This window comes from Oryctolagus cuniculus, chromosome 3 (genome assembly GCF_964237555.1).
Source record: "Oryctolagus cuniculus chromosome 3, mOryCun1.1, whole genome shotgun sequence".
In the NCBI taxonomy this organism is placed as follows: Eukaryota; Metazoa; Chordata; class Mammalia; order Lagomorpha; family Leporidae; genus Oryctolagus; species Oryctolagus cuniculus.
Genome location: NC_091434.1, coordinates 3929443 through 3949345, shown reverse-complemented (window position 1 = coordinate 3949345; position 19903 = coordinate 3929443). Strand labels below are relative to the sequence as shown.

The 19903-nt window shown below is 57.7% G+C and overlaps 1 protein-coding gene and 1 long non-coding RNA gene across 18 annotated transcripts in view; both read left to right on the top strand.

Annotated features, from left to right (window-relative positions):
* The window catches only part of AGAP1 (ArfGAP with GTPase domain, ankyrin repeat and PH domain 1), a 527130-nt gene that overhangs the window by 412144 nt on the left and 95083 nt on the right, over window positions 1-19903 (top strand). The window lies entirely within an intron of this gene.
* The window catches only part of LOC138849144 (uncharacterized), a 31180-nt gene that overhangs the window by 9297 nt on the left and 1980 nt on the right, over window positions 1-19903 (top strand). Inside the window, exon 1 of the long non-coding RNA XR_011387547.1 lies at window positions 1-19903. This exon is cut by the window's left edge and continues 9297 nt beyond it. This is a non-coding gene — a long non-coding RNA (uncharacterized lncRNA).

The following is a 19903-nucleotide window of genomic DNA, read 5'->3' as shown; positions in this document are numbered from 1 at the left end:
AGTGTGCCTGTGTGGGCACGCACACACACAGAGGCAAGGGTGAGTGTGGCCACCTCCTGACCCTTAGCCGTGTGTCAGAGACCGTGACTGCACGCCTCTCGTGTGTCTGCCCGTAATTCTCAACAGGTGCCATCACCCGCGGATTCGCAGCTGGGGAAGTCCAGAGTGGTGAAGTCTGGACTCCCTTGCTCAAGGCCACAGCACGGAAGCTGGCAGGCCCAGCCTCCAAGGCCAGCCGTGGGCCCGATGCTCACAGCCGCCATTGAGCTCCCCCCCACCCCGCCCCGTCTGCCTTCCCCCTGGTCTCCCCTTCACGCCACATCTCGCCTGATCTAGGACTTTTTCTGCGGATTACATTCACGTAACAAAAAAAAGGGTTTGACGACAGGCTATGAAGAGGGTAGTGTTGGGATCGGTACGTGGGTCTTGGAGCCACGGAGCTCTCGCTGCGTACCCACGACTGCGCTCTGACCTGACAGTGCTTGGAAAGTGATCAGATCCTTCATTGGCAAGCGACCCGAGTTTGAAAGGCTGGCATTGTAGGAAGCTGCGCCCGTTACGCGGATCTGTTTTCAGCCTGGAAGTCCTACGCTGAGCAGGAATCCAACCCCCATCAGAGCGTGAACTTGAGGAGACGGCGTCACCGCGGAGCGCAGGGTAGCTCTTGGGATTAACCTATAGTTGCCCTGAGCAGGCCAGTTAGTTAATTAAACAGCTGAGTTTTTGTGATGTTCCCCCTCCCCCACCCCGGGAGCCTCAGCGGGAGGTGAGCAGGACCCTCTGGCTGCAGGAGTCCTGCTGGGGCTCTCAGGCTGTCAGGGCCCTGCGGTGCTCCAGTTTGGGGCAGGTTTTCTTGAGCAGGGGCCGCCTACATGATTGTTAGCTCAGGGCGGGGCAGGGGTGGAGCTGACGACCTCCCAGGCTCAGGGAAGGGACCCAGCACCCCCAGTCCACTCGTGGGAGGGAGGAAACAGCCACCCCTGTTGTGGCCTTTCTAGACCAGGCCACCTCACCATCAGTGGTGCCAGGCTGTCCGTGGTGGCGGCCGGCTCCTTTGCTTCTGGACACCGGAGGTTAGTGTGTGCCTTCCTGTGTCTGGTCGCCCGCTGACGCGCCTGCCGGCCCTGGAGGGCTAGGTTCTAATCCCTTCCCTTGACGATTGCATTGGCAGCCAACACCCAGTTCCTGCTTCCAGTTTCTCCCCACCCCAGCCCACCCCACCGCCGGGACCAACAAGTGCATGGTGTGACCGGGAGGGAACATGGCAGAAGCCCTGACTCTGTGTGGAGGTGCCCAAGGCTGCAGGGCCACTTGCTGAGAGGGGGAACTCGGGGTCTCCCTGGACACTGCGGGGATGGGCAGGGGTGGGGGTGGGCTCCCAAGAGCAGCCTGGGCCTTTCCTATACTCCAGCATTGGCGTCCAGCTCCACCCCACCCCACCCAGCCTCTCATTCTACTCCTCCTCGGCCCTTGGTTGTCCCTGTCTCCTCGTGTTTTCTCTCTCCCTCCTTTCCCACCTGTATTTTAACCTGCCATTTTTCCTCCCTTACTGTCTCGTTCTCTTCCCTTCTCCTCTCCCCTCAACCTTTGAGCTTTTTTTTTTTTTTTAATTATGACAAAATGCTCAGGGCGGCTTTCGGTGTGCAGCTGAGTGGCACTGACTCCACTCCACCCCCACGGCCGCCACAGCACAGACGGAAGCGGAGCCCACGCCGCCCGCCGCCCGGCGCCCGCCGCCTGTCCCGTGAGCCTGCCTCCCCCAGCCTTGTCTGGTCAGGAGCGCGACACTCCTTGCCCCTCGGGTGCGGCTTGGCTCCCTTGGCGCTGTAAGCTCTGGCGGAGCACTGCCTGCTCGCGCCCATCCTTCTGAGCGCCGAGCGGCACTCGGTGCTGCGTGGCCGCCCCGTGGTCAGTCCATTCGACCATCAATGGACACGTGAACGCTTCCCACCGTCCGGCTATCGTGAGCAGTGCTGTGTGGGCCTCTGGCATACCAGGGTCTGACTGAGTCTTGTGGTAGGGCCACTCACACTCACACGTATCTCAGCTGGGTGGGGGTGTAGCCTCACATGTACCCGGCACTCACACGTACCCGGGCAAGGTGGGGGTGTAGCCTCACATGTACCCGGCACTCACATGTACCCGGGCGGGGTGGGAGTGTAGCCTCACACGTACCCGGGCAAGGTAGGGGTGTAGCCTCACATGTACCCGGCACTCACACTCACACGCACCCGGGCAGGGTGGGGGTGTAGCCTCACACATACCCAGTACGCACACTCACACGTACCCGGGGGGGGGGGGTGTAGCCTCCAGTGTCCTCCTCAGTGGTACGGCCCCTCACGCCTTCCCAGTGGGGAATGCCTCTCCGTCTCCCTGTGCCTGTGCCCCAACCCTCTTGTGCAGGTACTCAGCCTCCCCGCCAAGATGGAGTCAACCTTTTAGGCTCCTTAACAGCCGCAATAACTTAAATTTTTTAAAAATATATATAAGCATCACCTCTTTCTTGAAAAAATAAAACTAGGGTAACAAACACTCCCTACCATGAGACGTGGGTTGGGCCTGGTTCCCCGTGCCTGCTCCACCTCGCTCCAGCATGGGGCGGGGCTTCGAGGCCGCAGGGCCAACGCACCCTGGAGACGGCGCTCTGCTCCCCGAGCAGCCCGCCCTTGCCCGTCCAGTGTGGGCGTCCACCATGGCAGCCGTCTGGGAGGTCAGCTCCCCATCACCTCTGCACCATTCACATTTTCCCTGTAACTTTCTGCTAATACATGGCCGAGCGCGTAAATGGGATCGTAAAGACACGAAACGATTTCTTTTCTCTCCTGCCGACTCTGCTCCGGCCGAGAGGAGCTCTCCGATTTCACCCCAGAAGCCGTGGCCCGGTGTTCATCCCCCTTCTTCCTGCCCATCTCGCCATGGTCAGTGCGTATTTCCCAGGTCAGTGTCTCTGTCGTGACCTTGATCTTCGTGGGACTCAGGTGCCTCTCTGATGGATGGTTCTCCCTGACCCCAGGTGCCCCAAGGCGTGGTGACCCCCCACGCGGCTTTGCCTTCGGCTTGCTGCAGTAGTTGTAGCCCGGGGTTTCTGGGAGCACAGGTCCTGGCTGCGGACTCGGTGCTGTCATGTCTCCCTGGTTCCACGCAGCACAGTCTTCTAGGTGCCCGGTTGGCCAGGGCTGCCGTCCAGGAGGATACGTCTCCTGTGTCCTGCAGAGGGCCCCCTGGGACCTCGTTTGCGCGAAGCCCGGGCCCGGAGACTGGGACAAGACCTGATGGGCACGACTTGTTGCCTCCGCTGTCCTCTCTTCTTCCATGGACTTTAAGATGTTTTTTTATTTGAAAGAGTTACAGAGAGAGGAGAGACAGAGAGATAGAGACAGATCTTCTATCCACTTATTCACTTCCCAAATGGCTGCAATGGCGGGGACTGGGCCAGGCTGAAGCCAGGAGCCAGAAGCTTCTTCAGGTCTCCCACGCGGGTGCAGGACCCAAGCTGCTTTCCCAGGCCGTAGCAGAGAGCTGGATCAGAGTAACGCATCTGGGACTCAAACCGGCACCCATATGGGACGCCAGTGCCACAGGCGGCGGCTTCACCCGCTGCACCGCAGCACCAGCCCCTAAGTACTTTCCTTTCATGCTGTCCCCAAGTATTGGTGCTCAGGCGCCCCGTCAGGAAGGCAGGAATGTGCCCTGTGTGGCTTCACCGCAGTCCCCCAGTCTGTCCGGGGACTGTGGGCTGAACGAAATCCCAGCCCCCGAAACCACACCCCAGCTAGTGCCGGGGTGGAAGAGACAGGCCAACGGTGACCTCAGGAGGGACAGACTCGCTCCAGGGAGCAGGCCCCAGGCAGGCAGGGCCCGGGAAGAGCAACGTGGCCACAGCACTGGCCTTGGAAGCAAGGCCATCGGCAGATGTGAGGGGTGTGTGAGCAGGACCAGGTGTCTGCCGGTGGGAGGAAGGGCAGCGAGTGGACACCAGGAGGGTGGGACAGTGCTGGAGGAGCACCAGCGGGAGGAGGGCTGGAGACGCTGGCAACCAGACCGGCCCCACGGGAGCAGTGTGGACGCTGGGAGGTCCTGTGGCCTGGAGCAGGTCGGGGAGCAGGAGCGGGGCGGGGCAGAGCGAGCCGGCGGCTCCCAGGGCATGTTTTCAAACAGTGCTGCAAAACTGAGACTTGGCCTCTTCCGCCTGTGGGGGCCCCCATGCTGGGCATTTGAAAGGTAGCCAGGCCGAGAACCAGGGTTGGCGTGAAGTCAGCCAGGGCTGTGAGACGGAGCGGTGACACACGGGGTCCGGTGCAGCCTAATGTGCACCCCACCCCAGCACCTGCTGCCCCCCGCAGCCGCCCCCACAAATGCCGGGCACATACAAGCTCAGATACCGCTTTCCATGGTGTTGACCAGTGTGTCACATCTTTGAGTAGCGGCTGTTGTGTTCACCAGCCAGCCTTCCCAAGGAGCACTCGTCCCCCTCTGTGACAAGAGCCGCTGTGTCCAGCCTCACAGAGCACGTGTGGCAGCCTCTGGAGCAGAGAACACCCCCACCCCCCATAAGCCTCCCACAGCCTGCACGGGGCAGGAATCAGGGTGGCGCCAATGGGAAGGCTAGTGTCTGGCCCGTGGTGTCTGGGCCTCACCTGGCAGACTCAGGAGCTGGGAGTTGGTGGCATGCTGAGTCTTGGTCCTCAGCAGGTCTGGCTGTCCGTGTGGCCTCTTGGGCAGGCAGGGCCTCAGGGCTGTCAGCAGGACACCTGCATGGGACCTCTCTGTGTGGCCCAAACCTTCCTCCCAAACACGTGGGCTGGGCCTCTGGGGAGAGACAGTGGTAAGCGCTGTTTCTCTCTGTGACCTAGTGTGAGAGGGCACCCAGCGCCACTCCACCACGTCTGCCTGTGGCCAGCACAATCCCAGAGTCCCCTAGGGGAGCAGAAACAGCTGTGATAACAGCTGGCAGGGCTGTGGAAGAGCGTGGGGACCAGGGCTGGCACTGTGGCGTAACGGGTAAAGCTGCCGCCTGCAGTGCCGACATCCCATACGGAGGCCCGTTTGAACCCCATCTGCTCCACTTCCAATCCAGCTCCCTGCTGATGGCCTGGGAAAGCAGTGGAAGATGGCCCAAGTCCTTGGGCCCCTGCCATGCGCGTGGAAGACCCAGATGAAGTTCCTGGCTCCTGGCGTCAGCCTGGCCCAGCCCTGGGTAGTGCAGGCATTTAGGGAGTGAACCAGCAGAAGAAGGTCTTTCTCGGCCTCTGTCTCTCCCGTTCTGTAATTCTGCCTTTAAACAAAAGAATCAATCTTTCCTTTGGAAAAGGGGGGGGGGGGGATGCTGCTTTGGCACGTATCTCTTTAGTGGTTTAAAATACAGAAGGGGAGACACACATGGCTTTGGTTTTTCTGCGTAGGAGAATTTTCTGGGTTGGTGGGGGCGTTGGAGTTTTCTGACAATTGGAAAACCATGTGAGCGTTCGGAGCTGAATTCTCTCCTGTCCAGTGCTCTGAAAATGAAGGCAATCACATACGGTTATCTTCTTCATGGGTAATTAAGGCATTTCATTCTGCAATTCCTTATTCTAATGAAGAAGAAGAAATTTCTCTTTTGCTGGAATATTTCTTATAAGGGTTTTATTTCTCCTCATTGCTCCAACTTTGGGAAAATGTTCTTTTGCCTCTGATTGTCTCCAGTGATGTCTTCTTGAATTGAGTCAGGAGGGAAAAAAGTAAAGGTTTTCCACAGATTGAAACTTTTTAAAAATATTTGTTTGAAAGGGTGGGGCGAGGGGGAGGGAAGAGACACAGAGAGAGGTCTTCCATCTGCTGGTTCACTCCCCAAGTGGCTGCAACAGCCGGAGCTGGGTGGTCTGAAGCCAGGAGCTCCCTCCGAGTCTCCCAGGTGGGTGCAGGGGCCCAGGCACCGGGGCCGTCCTCCGCTGCCCTCCCAGCAGGGAGCTGGGCTGGAAGTGAAGCAGCCAGGACGCAAGCCGGTGTCCACATGCAGTTCCCGGGGTCACAGGCATGCTTTACCCACTGTGCCACAATGCCGGCCTCTCCCCAGACTGAAACTTTATAAAATGCCAGACTCTGTCCACGACAGAGACGCAGCCAGCCCCGGAGATGTCCAGACTTCTGTAGCATCTCTCAGGTGCCTGTGAGGCTCTGCTCACGTGGTATGGGCACCTGGCACATGGACGTGGCCAGTCCAGACTGACAGGCATCTGTGCGTGGACCGGGCTGTGATGGCAGCAGTGGTGTCGCCTGGCAGCCCCCGGGTGTTAAGAGCTGCTGGGGTTGGAAGTGCAGCTCCAGTCTTTCTGGAAGGTGCATTCACGGGACCGGGCCGGTGCTCAGCAGCTGGGCCCTCCGTGGCACAGGGCAGGCCACTGATGCCTCTCGGGACTCCGTTTGTACACACAGAAAGTGAAGTTTGGAGACTGTTGCACAGTCTGCCTCCCCCTGGGAGTTCTGGATAAGCAGTGCCAAGTCCAAGGCTCTGAGGCGCCCTCCGTTCACAGGACAAAAACAGGGACTCCCTGACCGTAACCCCGAGGGTGTCTTTCCTTCACCCCCACTTTGCTTCTGGCCCTGTGCGCACTGCCCTGTGCCTGGGAGAGCTGCCGTGTCCCGGAGCGGGCCTGGGCGCAGTGCTTGCTGTCGTTGCGCCCAACAGCATCCGCAGGGCTGGGCCGCCCCTCACCTCCACCTTGGGAAGAAGCCGGCGCACAGGGACGGCTCCACAATAAATCCCAGGCCCTTCCGAGGGGCCCTTAAGGCCTGGGTGCTTGTCAGCCCTGCAAAATGCCAGCGGCCCTGACAGCTGCCCCGTGGGACTGTTGTGGTCCCGGCAGCTGCCCCCCACCCCACCCCGGACTTGAGTGTGTGTCGCCCACCGTCGCACAGCGCGCCTTCCACATGTGTCCTAAACCCGGAAGCATGTGATTTCACATTCTCGTTCAGTACCTTGTGACCCAAGGGGTCTCCGTGCGTTGCTGTGTGAAGTCCGTGGCCCTGCGCCCATGCTCCGCGGCGTCCCTGAAAGCTGGCCACCCAGGGGCGCGCAGCCTCGTGCCGTCTCCCGGCTGATGAAGATGCTGTGGTCCGTAGGCTCCTCTTCACCCGCCGAACCTCCGTGCACGCGCTCACGTACCTCCCGGCTTTGCCTGGTTATAAGGGGCCGCGTGGTCATCTCCGCAGGCTGCGGCGTGGCTCACTGTCGCTGTTGTCCCACAGCGAATACTTGGTGGCAGGCTGTGTGTTTGCCACGTGCCAGGCACTGTCGCATCTTACTGTGGGACACAGGGACCTGGCACTGGCGGAGAGCCCAGAACACCAAGTTGCTTTGGTTTCCACGATCCATGAGCTGACCAGGGAAGGCACCTGACAAGTTTATTGATTTCTTTTTTTTTTTTTTTTTAACCAAAACTAGAATGAGAGGTGGCACACGATACCATAGAAGTAAATGTGTTATTTGGAATTTTTCTTGGGAATCAGTCTGTGGTTTGCCTTCATGACTCTCCAGCCTCCCATAGTCAACATAAGAGAAAGGCAGCTTTCCTGTTACTATATGTACACACAATATTTTTATATTATTTTCACATATTAGAATATGTTAGATGTATAACATACATAAATATATGTATAACTATTCATAATTTATAAAATAAGGGAAAAGCCACTTCCACCTGCTGGTGCCTGGCAGCCCTGCCCTGTGGGGGACAAGCAACCATCACAGGTCACTGTGGTGCCGCGGGTGTATCAGCGCCCATGGATGAGCTGTGCAGAGCCAGGAAGAACTCCTGCAGGCTTTGAACTGTCGGCACCTCTGTGTCCCGGGACCGTGCTCTCGATGTCACTGGCATCTCTTCTCTCCCTCACCCATCGCCAAAAGCATCCATTGTGCAAACTGATGCAGAGATGAGCGCTGATGGAGTGCCGGTCTTCGGCCCTCGCCATGGCGCACGGTGTCATTAGCGGCTGCTGCTGATGCGGCTGTGTGTGCGGCCGCCGCGGCTGCAGCAGGCTCAGAGGTGTGTGGAGATGAGCTGGGGCTCTGGGACCGTTTGTCACACAGATAGCAGTGCCGGTAAACTGAGACGCAATCCATCATTTTTCTCAAGATTGAAGCCTTTTATCAGTTGTGTCAGTTTCATTATTCAATAAGCGATTAGTAGCAGCTATTGTCATTTAGTCATCCGTAGTTAACGGCGTGCAGCTCCGGCCGGCAGAGCGGCCACTCGGCGTGCACCCCTGGTACAGAGCCCACCCGCGCCCACCCCTGTGGCAGTGGTCAGGCTGGGCCTGCCACCCACTGCCACATAGTCAGTCCTCTGCTAACATCATCTCGTCCGGCTGTGGGGCACAAGTTCCTTTCTTTTTTCAAAGGTTTATTTGTTTATTTGGAAGACAGAGTTACAGAGTGTGGTGCCGGGGGAGGGAGACGCAGAGAGCAATCGCTTTACCTTCCATCTGCTGGTTCACTCCCCAAACGGCTGCCATATCCTGGGTTGGGCCAGGCTGCAGCCAGGAGTCCGGAACTCCGTCCCATGGGGGTGGCAAGTTCCCAAGCACTCGGGCCATCTCCTGCTGCCTTCCCAGGCACGTTAGCAGGGAGCTGAATCGGAAGTGGAGCAGCCAGGAATTGAACTGGTGCTCCTGTGGGATGCAGGCGGCAGCTTCACCCGCTGTGCCGCAGCACCGGCCCCATTGGTGCAGTGCCTGTCCACTACAGTTGAGCCCTCTGCTCACCCCGCAGCCAGTGTCCCTGGGCAAGGAAAAGAGGCCTCGGCGGTCCTGCAGGGTTCAGTCCTCTGGAGGTGCTGGGGCCTTGAGCCCAGGGGCCTGTCTGTGCAGACACAGGAAGGTGTCGCAGGGTCCTGGCCATCAAAAGGCCGTTGCGTATTTTTGAAAAAGGAAACGCTGGTCAGTCTTTCCCCATTTTTACTTAGTTCCCTCAATTTGAGTTTGTCAGAAACAAATAATTCTACCACTAATTTAGAAGAGAAGAAAACTCACTGATTTATGTGTCCCTGAGAGCTTACTGGGTTACTGTAGCAAAGCTCTGACTTGGCCAGTAGTGGAGCGGGCTGGTTGTGTGTGTGTGTGTGTGCATGTGTGTGTACCTATATGTATAGTGGTCCCCCACTTCCCCAAGGTTTCACTTCTTAGTTTTAGTTGCCTGTGTTCAGATGTACTCTGCAAACAGCAAGTGGAAAATTCCAGAAATAAGCAATTTATGAATTTTAAATTGTGTGCTGTTCTGAGCAGCGTGGTGACTCTCACACCGACCCCCTGCATCACAGGGGTGGCTGTTGCTCACTGAGGCCTCTCTGGGTTGTCACCCTGGTCACCTCGATCTCGGTGCTTGTGTGCAAGTGACCCTTACTGTGCCTTAATCACCACCTTCAAGCAGGAGCGGTGGTGGTGGCAGGTTTACTGCAGAATTTTATGGTAATCGTTCTGTCTTAGTATTTGCTGTTGCTCTCTTACTGTGCCTCATTGATGAATTAGAGTGTATCAGGTGTACACAGAGCTTGGTAATACCCAAAATTTCAGGCCTCCACTGGGGGTCTTAGAACATCTCCCCGTGCATAAGGCTGATTACTGTACATCCCACTTCCTTTGGTGAAGACCTTTTAAAATCCCATAATTTTAGAAAGCATTCTGGATTATATTTCTCATACGAGAAACACACGTCGGGGTGAATGTGTGGCCTGGCAGGTGAGGCCCCTGTGCCTGAGCTCAGCCCTGGCCCCGCCTCCCGAGTGAGCTCAGCCCTGGCCCCGCCTCCCGAGTGAGCTCAGCCCTGGCCCCGCCTCCCGAGTGAGCTCAGCCCTGGCCCCGCCTCCCGAGTGAGCTCAGCCCTGGTCCCGCCTCCCGAGTGAGCTCAGCCCTGGTCCCGCCTCCCGAGTGAGCTCAGCCCTGGCCCCGCCTCCTGAGAGAGCTCAGCCCTGGCCCCGCCTCCCGAGTGAGCTCAGCCCTGGCTCCAGCTCCCGAGTGAGCTCAGCCCTGGCTCCAGCTCCCTGCTGATGCAGACCCTGGGAGGCAGCAGAGATGACTCAAGCGTCTGGCTCCTGCCACTCTGTGGGAGACCTGCACTGGGCTCCTCGCTGCTGCCTGGCTGTTGCGGGCGTTTGGGGCATGAACCAGTGGATGGGAGTTCTTGGTGTGTCTGTTTCTGTCTGCCTCACAAATAAATAAAGACATAAGTCAGTACATAAACACACACACGCGCGCACACTGAAGGTTACTCCTGTGTATTTTTTCAGCTTGGCAGTACATTTTCGGGGGGGCTGTTACCACGCCTGTCCCTTGTGTCCTGCACCATGCGTGCCGAGCGCGTGGGAGCTGTGCACAGTGTATGGAAACCGCGTGGTCTCCTGCTGACTCCCATCTGAGGGCCCCCAGGTCCCTCCAGCTCTGCAGTGCAGCCGGGCTGCAGGATGATGGATACAAACCTGCCTGCTTGCCGAGGGGAAGATGCAGGTCCGTCCAGATGGAAGGTCCTGATCTGCGGGTTTGCAGGGGCTCAGTCCCTTCTGTAGGGGTTGCTTTTAAGGGAACTCAGGTACGCTGGCATGGGGCCGCTGGTTTCGGTCAGGGACTGAGGTCAGCCCTGTACCTGATGAGCCAGCTCCGTGGATGTGATTAGCTCATCAGCACCTGCTATGTGCTCTAAGAGTAGACCCCAGTCATTAATTTCTAATTTCGAGGATTAACAAGGTAGATCATGTTAATAAAGTGGGGGCTACTGTGAGGTCCACCCCTCTTAGTTTTGCCAAGCAAAGAGTGTTTAAGGAGTGTCTAAAACAGGAACTCCATCCGCCACCACTGTCTTTTCATAAAAGAAACCCGCACAAAGAGCAGAGGAGAGAAAAGAAAGGCTGGCGAAGTGCAGCGAGCAGACGCGTCCGTGCCTGGGTGTGCGGGAACAGCGCCCCTACAGGTCTGCGTCGTGCCTGGGTGTGCGGGAACAGCGCCCCTACAGGTCTGCGTCGTGTCTGGGTGTGCGGGAACAGCGCCCCTCCGGGTCTGCGTCCCTGTCTGGGTGTGTGGGAACAGCGCCCCTACAGGTCTGCGTCGTGTCTGGGTGTGCGGGAACAGCGCCCCTACAGGTCTGCGTCCGTGCCTGGGTGTGCGGGAACAGCGCCCCTCCGGGTCTGCGTCCGTGTCTGGGTGTGCGGGAACAGCGCCCGTCCGGGTCTGCGTCCGTGTCTGGGTGTGTGAGAAGCTCTGCTCTGTGAGCTCCTCCTGGAGAAGCCGAGGGGGGCACTGAAGGTGACCTGAGACTTGAGCAGGTGTTTCCTAGACTCCAGGGACAGGAGTGGGAGGCAGGTGTGTAGGAGGGGAGCCAGCAGGACCTGGGGTCCCTCTGTCTGAGCGCCCACCCCACCCTCACACCAGGGAGCTCATCTCTAACATGGAGATACACCATGCTTCCCTAGCGGGGGTCGGAGGAGGGCTGTGACAGTCGGACGAGGTAAAGCTGAGGTCAGTTCTCAGCCTGGGGCCTGACTCGGCAGAAGTTAGGGAGGTGGGAGATGGAGATGGTGAGGGGTGAGGATGGTGTTGGCACCAGGTGATGGTGGTGAAGGTGATGATGATGGGCAGAGGTGGTGGTGGTGATAATGGTGCTAGGAGTTAGTTGGTGAGGGGATGATGGTGATGGGAGTTTATGATGGTGATGGTGATGATGGGAGACGTGGTGGTGATAACACTGCTGGGAGTTTATGAAGGTGATGATGGTGGTGATGACAACGGTGCTAGGAGTTGATGAGAGGGGTAATGGTGATGATGATGGTGATCAGAGTTTGTGATGGTGATGGAGAGGTGGTGGTGGTGGTGGTAACGGGTGCTAGGAGTTGATGAGAGGGGTAATGGTGATGATGATGGTGATCAGAGTTTGTGATGGTGATGGAGAGGTGGTGGTGGTGGTGGTAACGGGTGCTAGGAGTTGATGAAGGGGATGATGGTGATAAGAGTTTATGATGGTGAAGGGCCAGCGCCATGGCACAGTGAGTTAATCCTCTGCCTGCCTGTGGCGCCAGCATCCCATATGGGCACCAGTTCTAGTCCCAGCTGCTCCGCTTCTAGTCCAGCTCTCTGCTGTGGCCTGGGAAAGCAGTAGAAGATGGCCCAAGTCCTTGGACCCCTGCACCCATGTGGGAGACCAGGAAAAAGCACTTGGCTCCTGGCTTCGGATCGGCACAGCTCCGGCCATTGTGGCCATTTGGGGAGTGAACCAGAGGATGGAAGACCTTTCTCTCTGTCTCTCTCACTGTCTGTAACTCTAATTCTCAAATAAAATAAATAAAATTTTTAAAAAAGAGTTTATGATGGTGATGGAGAGGTGGTGATGGTGGTGGTGGTGATAATGGTGCTAAGAGTTGATGACGGGGATGGTGATGGTGATGGTGGGGAGAGGCGGAGGTCATGGTGATGGTACCGGTGGTGACTGGTGGTGACGGCAGTGACAGTGGCAATGGATGGTGCTCCTGATAGAGGGTGGTGTGGTGACGGCGCTGATCTTTCTGGTAGCTGGTGCCGCAGGGGATTCTGAGGTGGGGGGTGGGGCGTGGCGGCAGGGGGCAGTGCAACCCCACACCACTGTAATCCCCTGAGTGTTACAGTCACGTCTGAGCTGTGTCAAGTAGGAGAGTGCTGTTCATTTATTCAGATTTGTATGTAATGATTTTGAAACCATTTTGGGGTAGTGCATACCCAATGTAAACCTCGTACACCCGGAGTGGTCTTTTAGACGACTGGACCTGCTTCTGATTGCTGTCAGAAATAACACATCAGCCGACATCCTCCGGAAGTTTGTTCATTGTCGTGAAGTTTGTGGGGCCTGTCAGGAGGATGTACAACCCTCCAGGCCAGTTTTTGTCTCTGGATCATTGGAGAGCTACATATTCTGTTCCTATTTTTACCTTTCCAGTTACAAAACCAATACAGCCTACTCGTGACAGCTCAAACAACAAAGAGTTGTAGGAGCAAACAGTCCCGGTGCCTCCCTCCCCCGTTCCAAGCCGTCCGCTCTGCACACAGATGGCCTGCTGTAGTCCCCTGAGCTTCCTCGGGGAGCCCTGGAGGCCTGCTCTGTCTTGAGCAGCACAGGCGAAGTCCAGGCTCTCGGCGCTTACGCCCCCGGGGGAGATCTAGCGTGAGCACAAAAACCAGAGATGGGTGCAGAGAGTGAGGGCCCCAGGAACCCGAACCAGGCGGTGTGGTGGCGCGGAAGGGGGTGCACAGAGGGCCACGAGAGAGGTCACGTCTGTGTTGCAGCCTGAATGACAAGCAGGAGCCCAGCTGTGCAGGTCTGGGGGAGGGGGCTCTTCCAGCTCTGATGGCAACTTTCTGGCCTGCAGGAGTTGGGGCCAAGTGAGGGAGGGGGACTTACGGGGGTTTGCTTTCAAGCTGGAGTCCACTTTGACTTGTAGCATGTCAGGGCCTCTGAGGTCAGCCTTGGGATGAGCAGGAGGAGGAGGGTCCGTGTGAGGAAGGACAGCAGCTGTGTGTGATTTGGGTCGAACTGTGGCTCCTCCACCACCCCAGGTACTCTGAAGTCCGAACCCCTGGTACTGCAAGTCGGGGTCTTACTTGGAAGTGGGGTCCTGGCAGATAGAAGGCCTCCTTCTGTGGTGGGGGTGCCCCACGATGCTGCAGTGAACAATCTGGCTTATGTGTCCTCAGCCCCCATCAGAGAGGACGACATCTGTGCAGCAAGGCTTTGCCTGGTCCAGAGGCACAGTCGCATGTGTCAGTCATGCTTCCATGGCTGCCCCTGGACTGGGAGTGAGGTCTCCATGAGAAACCTCCAGTCCAGGGCCCCTGCACGGAGGGGAGATGCCAAGTTTCTCTCTGGCCACTTGCCAGGGAGAGTCAGCGCCCGCCGCACAAGCAGTGGCCATTCGCTCACACATCACACGTGGACAAGGTGTGTGCCGTGGGCTGTTGCTGGGTTCTGAGACCACCAGGCCCAGCCTGAGAACAGCAGGTGGGTGGCCCTGACCTGGGACACCCGCTACAGCCACTGAGCTGCGCCCGAGTTCAAAGTCATGAACAGCAGGCAAATCTGCGTGACCTCCTCCTCTCCCCACAACCCTGTGCCACCCTTACCTGGTCCTCATGCATGTGCACACGTGTGTGGGTGGGAGAGAAGGACTGGACGCGTTCGGAAGGGACGTGAAAAGAATACACTCATGTGTGGTGTCATGCCCTCTCCCAGGCATCGCTGGCTGTCGTCAGGGAGTTTCTAGGTGAGAAGTCTGTGTACTTCTCCTCGTCAGCAGGCCTTGCCTTGGCCCCTGTGCTTGCTCTCGACCTCCTCCGTGAAAACAAGGCTCCTGAACACTGCCATGGCCGTGGCCAGTGCTAGAGGCAGCCCCAAAAGCTCACGTTCATGAAACTGTTGAACTTGACCAAGAGTTACAGAAACCTGACTCACACCATCCTTTAATTCTGTTTGTGTCCTTTCTTGCCTGGAATTCAGTATTTCCTCAAACTAAGTGCGTTGTGAGAAGTGCCCGTGCTCCCCAGGAACCAGAGCTGCAGGTGCACACGGAGGAGGGGCTGGCGTGGCTGGGCTGGGGGCAGGGCCCGAGGCACCTGCTGTACCTCCAAGTGTTACTTCTCCTCACCGAAGGCAAGGAGCCTGGGGGTGCCCAGGACGGACAAAAGCCTGAATCAGAAAATGACTCACGTAGCAGCCGCGGTGCCTTGTGGTTTCCCAGGTGCTCGCTTTATTCTAGCAAAGCCCAGATCCTGCGCTGTCAAGGCGGGGTGCAGGCCGTGTGCTGGCTGGTTGAGTCCTCGAGGCAGCAGGGACAGAGGCTGGGTGACACGGTGCCTTGAGTCACCCCAGCCACCCGGCGGCCCTGTCAGGGCAGCCGCATCGGATCCTGAGCACCGGCTCCTCCCGCCCAGCACTCGCCTTTGCGTTTTCAGTTTTTTCTTGCTTGTTCTTTTTCTCACCTGGCACCTGGCCCCGCAGGGAGCAGGGCTTTGCAGCCACCCACTGCACAGATCAGGTTCCGTCATTAGCCGGGCTGAAATCCAACACGATGACACCCAGCTCCCGGGGGGTGGGGCCCGCTGCCGCCCTGCTCCTGGCTTCTTGGTGATGTGTGTGTCTGGCATTCTCTGCAAAGCAAAGTTGTTGTTTTTGTTTTTGTTTTTAAATCGGAAAGCCCCCAGTAATGCAGATGTGGTGCAGATACGTGCGTCAGCACTGTCAGAGCACGGACTCAGGGCTTGTGTGGAACCTGGCCGCTTAGCGTTGCTGCTGCTAGCAGCTCCCGGGGGTGTGTGCAGAGCAGACGGCCTTCCGGGAAGCTGCTCACTAGGTACCTGGTCTCTTACGCCCGCGTGGAGCACTCCTGTGTTGGGCCGCGTTTTCTGGACGTCTAATGACCACAGACCGCGTGCACTTGCTGCCTAAGTCTATCGCGGGTCCTCTGTGAGTAAGGGAAGCTGCTCATTTTGCCCCCTGACTGTGCCCCGTGGAGTCCAGGGGCCTTTCCAAGCTCAGACCTTCCCGGCCAGGCTCAACTGCACAGGTGCCGTGTCAGCAAGTTCACAAGGCCAGCGCCACGTTTGTTGTCAAACCTTGTCACTGTCCTTGTACAGATGATGCTGTGGCGCTGACTGGCGGCTGGCCTGTCCACTCAGCAGAAGCAAAATCTGCATCCCCAGTGGGCCAAAGCTCATTCCCGATCACTAAAGCTCATTCCCGGTCACTAAGAACCGGTGCCGAGAGAGAGCTGGAACACTGCTCAGACCTGGAGCTGGTGGCCCAAGGACCAGACATGATTACAAGCACTTGCAGGTGAAATCCGGGAGACAGCACAGCGTGCAGAAGGCCCAGCGCTGGTCAACGATGGGTCCCAAAGACGGTTGATTAGCAAGCGCCTGTCGGCACGCGCCTAAGTCAAGAGCGCTTCTGCCAGTCCCCAGGGCCAGGTGAGGTAGGCGTTCCAGCTGTGCCCCAGGTAGCACATGGGACCTGCTCTGTGTCCACAGCCCTTCAGTTACTGTGACAGGATAGCCGTTCCCTCTGTGTGTATCCCAGGCCGGGAGTACTCCTGGCGTCCCGTTCTGTGGCAGCCACGTAAATGAGTGGGTTGGGGGCGGTGTGCTGTGTTTTCCCAGGATGCTCACTGTAGTAGATCTTATTTTCTGGGGAAGCTTTAGAAGGATCGAGAAGAATGTACAGATAACACACCCCCCCCACACACACACACACCAAGCACCCGGTTTCCCCCGTTGTTGATGTCTGTTGTTACGGTGCTACCCCCTTAGAAAGCGTGAACCACCATCCGCACCTCGTGGTGAAGGCCCCTGCTTTCCTCCCCTGGCCTCAGCTTTCAGCTGCCGCCCTCGCTGTGGTCCAGGATCCGCCTGGCTGAGCATTTCCTGAGCGCTGGCAGTCTGCAAGGTGCTGGTCGGGGTACTGGTTTACAGGTGTGCTGGTCGGGGTACTGGTTTGAAGGGTGCTGGTCGGGGTACTGGTTTGCAGGGTGCTGGTGAGGGTACTGGTTTGCAGGGGTGCTGGTCGGGGTACTGGTTTGAAGGGTGCTGGTCGGGGTACTGGTTTGAAGGGTGCTGGTCGGGGTACTGGTTTGCAGGCATGCTGGTCGGGGTACTGGTTTGCAGGGTGCTGGTCAGGGTTCTAGTCAGCTGTGTTGTTGGATTCCCTCTCTTGGAGTCTTTCTGCTGTTCTCAGGATCGGGCTTGAGCTCCGAGTTTGGGGCAGGGGCGCCATTCCCATCACGTCGAGCCTGCTGCCCGGGGTGCCGACACCAGGACTCCCCGCGGAGAAGTGACTCTGCCCTGTCCACTCCGCACAGGGCTCTTTGGAATGAAGTCACCGCGCACGGCCCACGCCTTTCCACACTGGCCCTGGAGTTCTGCCCAGGGGACCTGTCTCTTCCGCCTGGTTGTGGGTTCAGCCTGTCACTCATCCACGTCCGTGTGGATGTCAGTGGGCTGGACCGGCACTGCACTCCGGAGATCTGCCCCTGTTGCCCCAGCTCAGCCGTCTCGGGTGCCCCTCGGAGCCTCCTTCAGCCTGCCCGTCCTCCCTCTCTCCCTGATGCTCCGGGCTCCCTTGCATTTTTCCTGCCCCAGTCCTGGGTTCATCTTTCCTGCCCCAGTCCTGGGTTCAGCCGTTTCTTCCAGGGAGCCCTGATCCTCTCGCTTGGCAAATGGTCTGCAGGGGGGTGCGCATTACCACTGGCTGTCATCGCTCCTTGGCTGTGCCAGCAGACAACAAAGAAACGTATGTGTGTGTCCTGGCCTTGCTGTACACACGTATCTGTAAATATTTTGATACATAACCATCTGTGTCTACCACACGATATCCGACTGTAGCAGATTTGCTAGCTCTGATATTCCACCTCCACGGTGCAGCCTTTGAAAGGGACAGTTTGGGACACGGTTGCAACATAGTTTGCTCCATCACGCATTCCTCTTGGCGTAAACCGGTATGAGATGCACTTTGTTCCTGCCATCACGTGAAGGCATTGTTCCAGCATGTTCTTGCGTAAAGCTGAACCACGGTGTTGTGTCTGATTCTGAAGGAGGACACGAAACAAACGAGACGTGACTTGGCGTCAGCGCTGCGGCGCTTTGCAGGGCTCCCGGGGTAACCGCGGCCTCCCTCTGTTAATCGTTGCCAGTCACCCAGGACAGGCTGAGAAGTTGTGAAGTTACAGTTGCAGCAATTTTATAGCAAGAAATCTGTTAGTGTTTAAAGGGATGTGTTCCCCAGTGGCGAGCAGAGTGAGGCGCTGGGAATCCTTCTGCCTCCCCCCTCGGATCTCTACACCTGGTTAACTCTCGGTTAAGGACCCCGATCTCCTGGTTAACTAAGTCTCTCGGATGAGGACCCCGTTGGGAGTCTCCGGGGGAGGCCCTGAGTGGCAGAGGCACAGAGGCCTGCCTTCTCGGGTCCCCCTGGCCGCCTCTGAGGGGAGCGGGACCAGCTGGGTGACCCCAAGCGGGTGGCTCCGCCGCCGCCCACTGTTGAGGCTGGTGGTCCAGTGATCACAGCCCCTCAATTACGGCCCCGTGCGAGCCCCAGCAGCAGTCATGAGATAATTACGGCTTTGATGAGTCGCTCCAGCCAGTCGCCGCCTTTGAAACAGGATAGCACAATTTGGAGTTTTATTAAGAAACAATTTTTTTTTCTGGAACTGTTGGAAGATAGTTTGTATTTGGGGGAAAAAAGAGAAATCCGAGAAAGGGCTGCAGTGTGCCTGTGGAGGAGGCCGAGGAGAACAAGGACAGAGACTGCTTCCCATTACCTCACCCTCCTGTCTCGGGAGGGTGCAGGTGGCCCCAGCGGGCCGGCCCCTGCCCAACGACGCCCACCTCCCAGAGCCGGGAGCCAGTGCTGGACAAGATTGGCAAGAGATGGGGGTGGGGGGCAGAAAGAGAGAGCGAGAGAAGGGGTACAGGATTGGCGGCCACTCCTGCCCACTGCCCCGGCCAGCTGTGTGACCACCAGAGCTGCGTTCCCTCCACACCCTCGTCCATCCGTCCGTCCTGCTTGGAAAGACCGATCTGAACCTCACTCATCTCTTTGTGGAGAATTTGGTTTGCTCTGCGTGTGCGTTTTCGGTTTTGAATGACAAGCGTTGGGTCTCGTGATACGAAACGGTCAGAACGCACAGTGTGCTGGACCCCGGCGGGCCAGGTGCTCTTGGTGATGCCGAGGACCCAGCCAGACCCTTGTCACACACCCTGAAGGAGCAGTGCCAGGGGCCCGGGCACCCCAGGGTGAGTGTCCCGGGGCGCCATGTGCAGCCTCCCCGTGAGAAGGTGGAGACACGTATCCCCCACTCACTGCTTCTGAGAACCTGCCAGACCGGAAACCCACAGCGCAAACACGCTGGCAAGTGCTCTACTTCCTCTCACGACGCATTTTCACTCCTGTGAAAAGTGAACACTCAGGGTGTTGCACAGAAGTGACCCCATTAACCTCGGGTACTCCGAGCCCTGGATCTGCAGCCCAGCCTGCTTCGGCCCCACGGAGCGCCGGCTCTTCCCCTAATCTGGACGGCCGCGTCCATGCACATCCCAGAGTCTTTGCTTGGTTGTCTCTGCCGTTTTCCAGGTTTAATGGCATTTCCTGTGTGCATCTGCGTGGGCCTGACTCTCACAGAAGCCTTGGCCATGTTCAGATCTTAAGAGCTGTAACCAAGCCGCCAGTGCAGAAATTGCACTCACTATAAAGAAAGCCATTAGGAGTTACCAGGAATCAAGTTAAAAATTTCTAACGAAGGGCTGATTACACATCTCATGCGTTTTACTTAGTGTTTTCTGTGTTCTGACTTCAAATAATGGAGAGACGAGGAGTCTTCCAGAAACTGGTGGTGACAAAACCCAGCGGCTGCCTTGACTCGGGTCCGCGTATTTGCTTGGCCTCAGCTTCTGCTGACTGCCAAGGCCCCTTCCCAGACGTGCCCACCTCTCCTCTCCTCCAGCTGTGTCCAGGACACAGCCACACCTCAGCCCCTTCGCAGCTGCTGGAGAAAATTCATGTCAAGTCAGAACCTTCCAGGCTGTTTCTTGGGGCCAGGGTGGGGGACCTTATAGAAGAACCACATTTCCTCTGACTTGTTGAGCAAATGAATATCAAGTGTCCAGCACAAAAGAAATCCCAGTCTCTGCCCTCACGGACAAAAGCTCATGGGATTCTGGGCATGGAAGCGACACTGAACTGCAGCAGAATCCGTTCACACCCGCAGAGCTTCCGAGGTCGGGAGGTGATTTTTATGGATGGAGTCCTGGTGCCAGGATCAGCCTGAAGCACCCATAGGAGTCAGGTGCTCCCCCTGCACATGTGGTATCAGTCCCACAGGAGTCAGGTGCCCCCCTGCACACGTGGCATCAGTCCCACAGGAGTCAG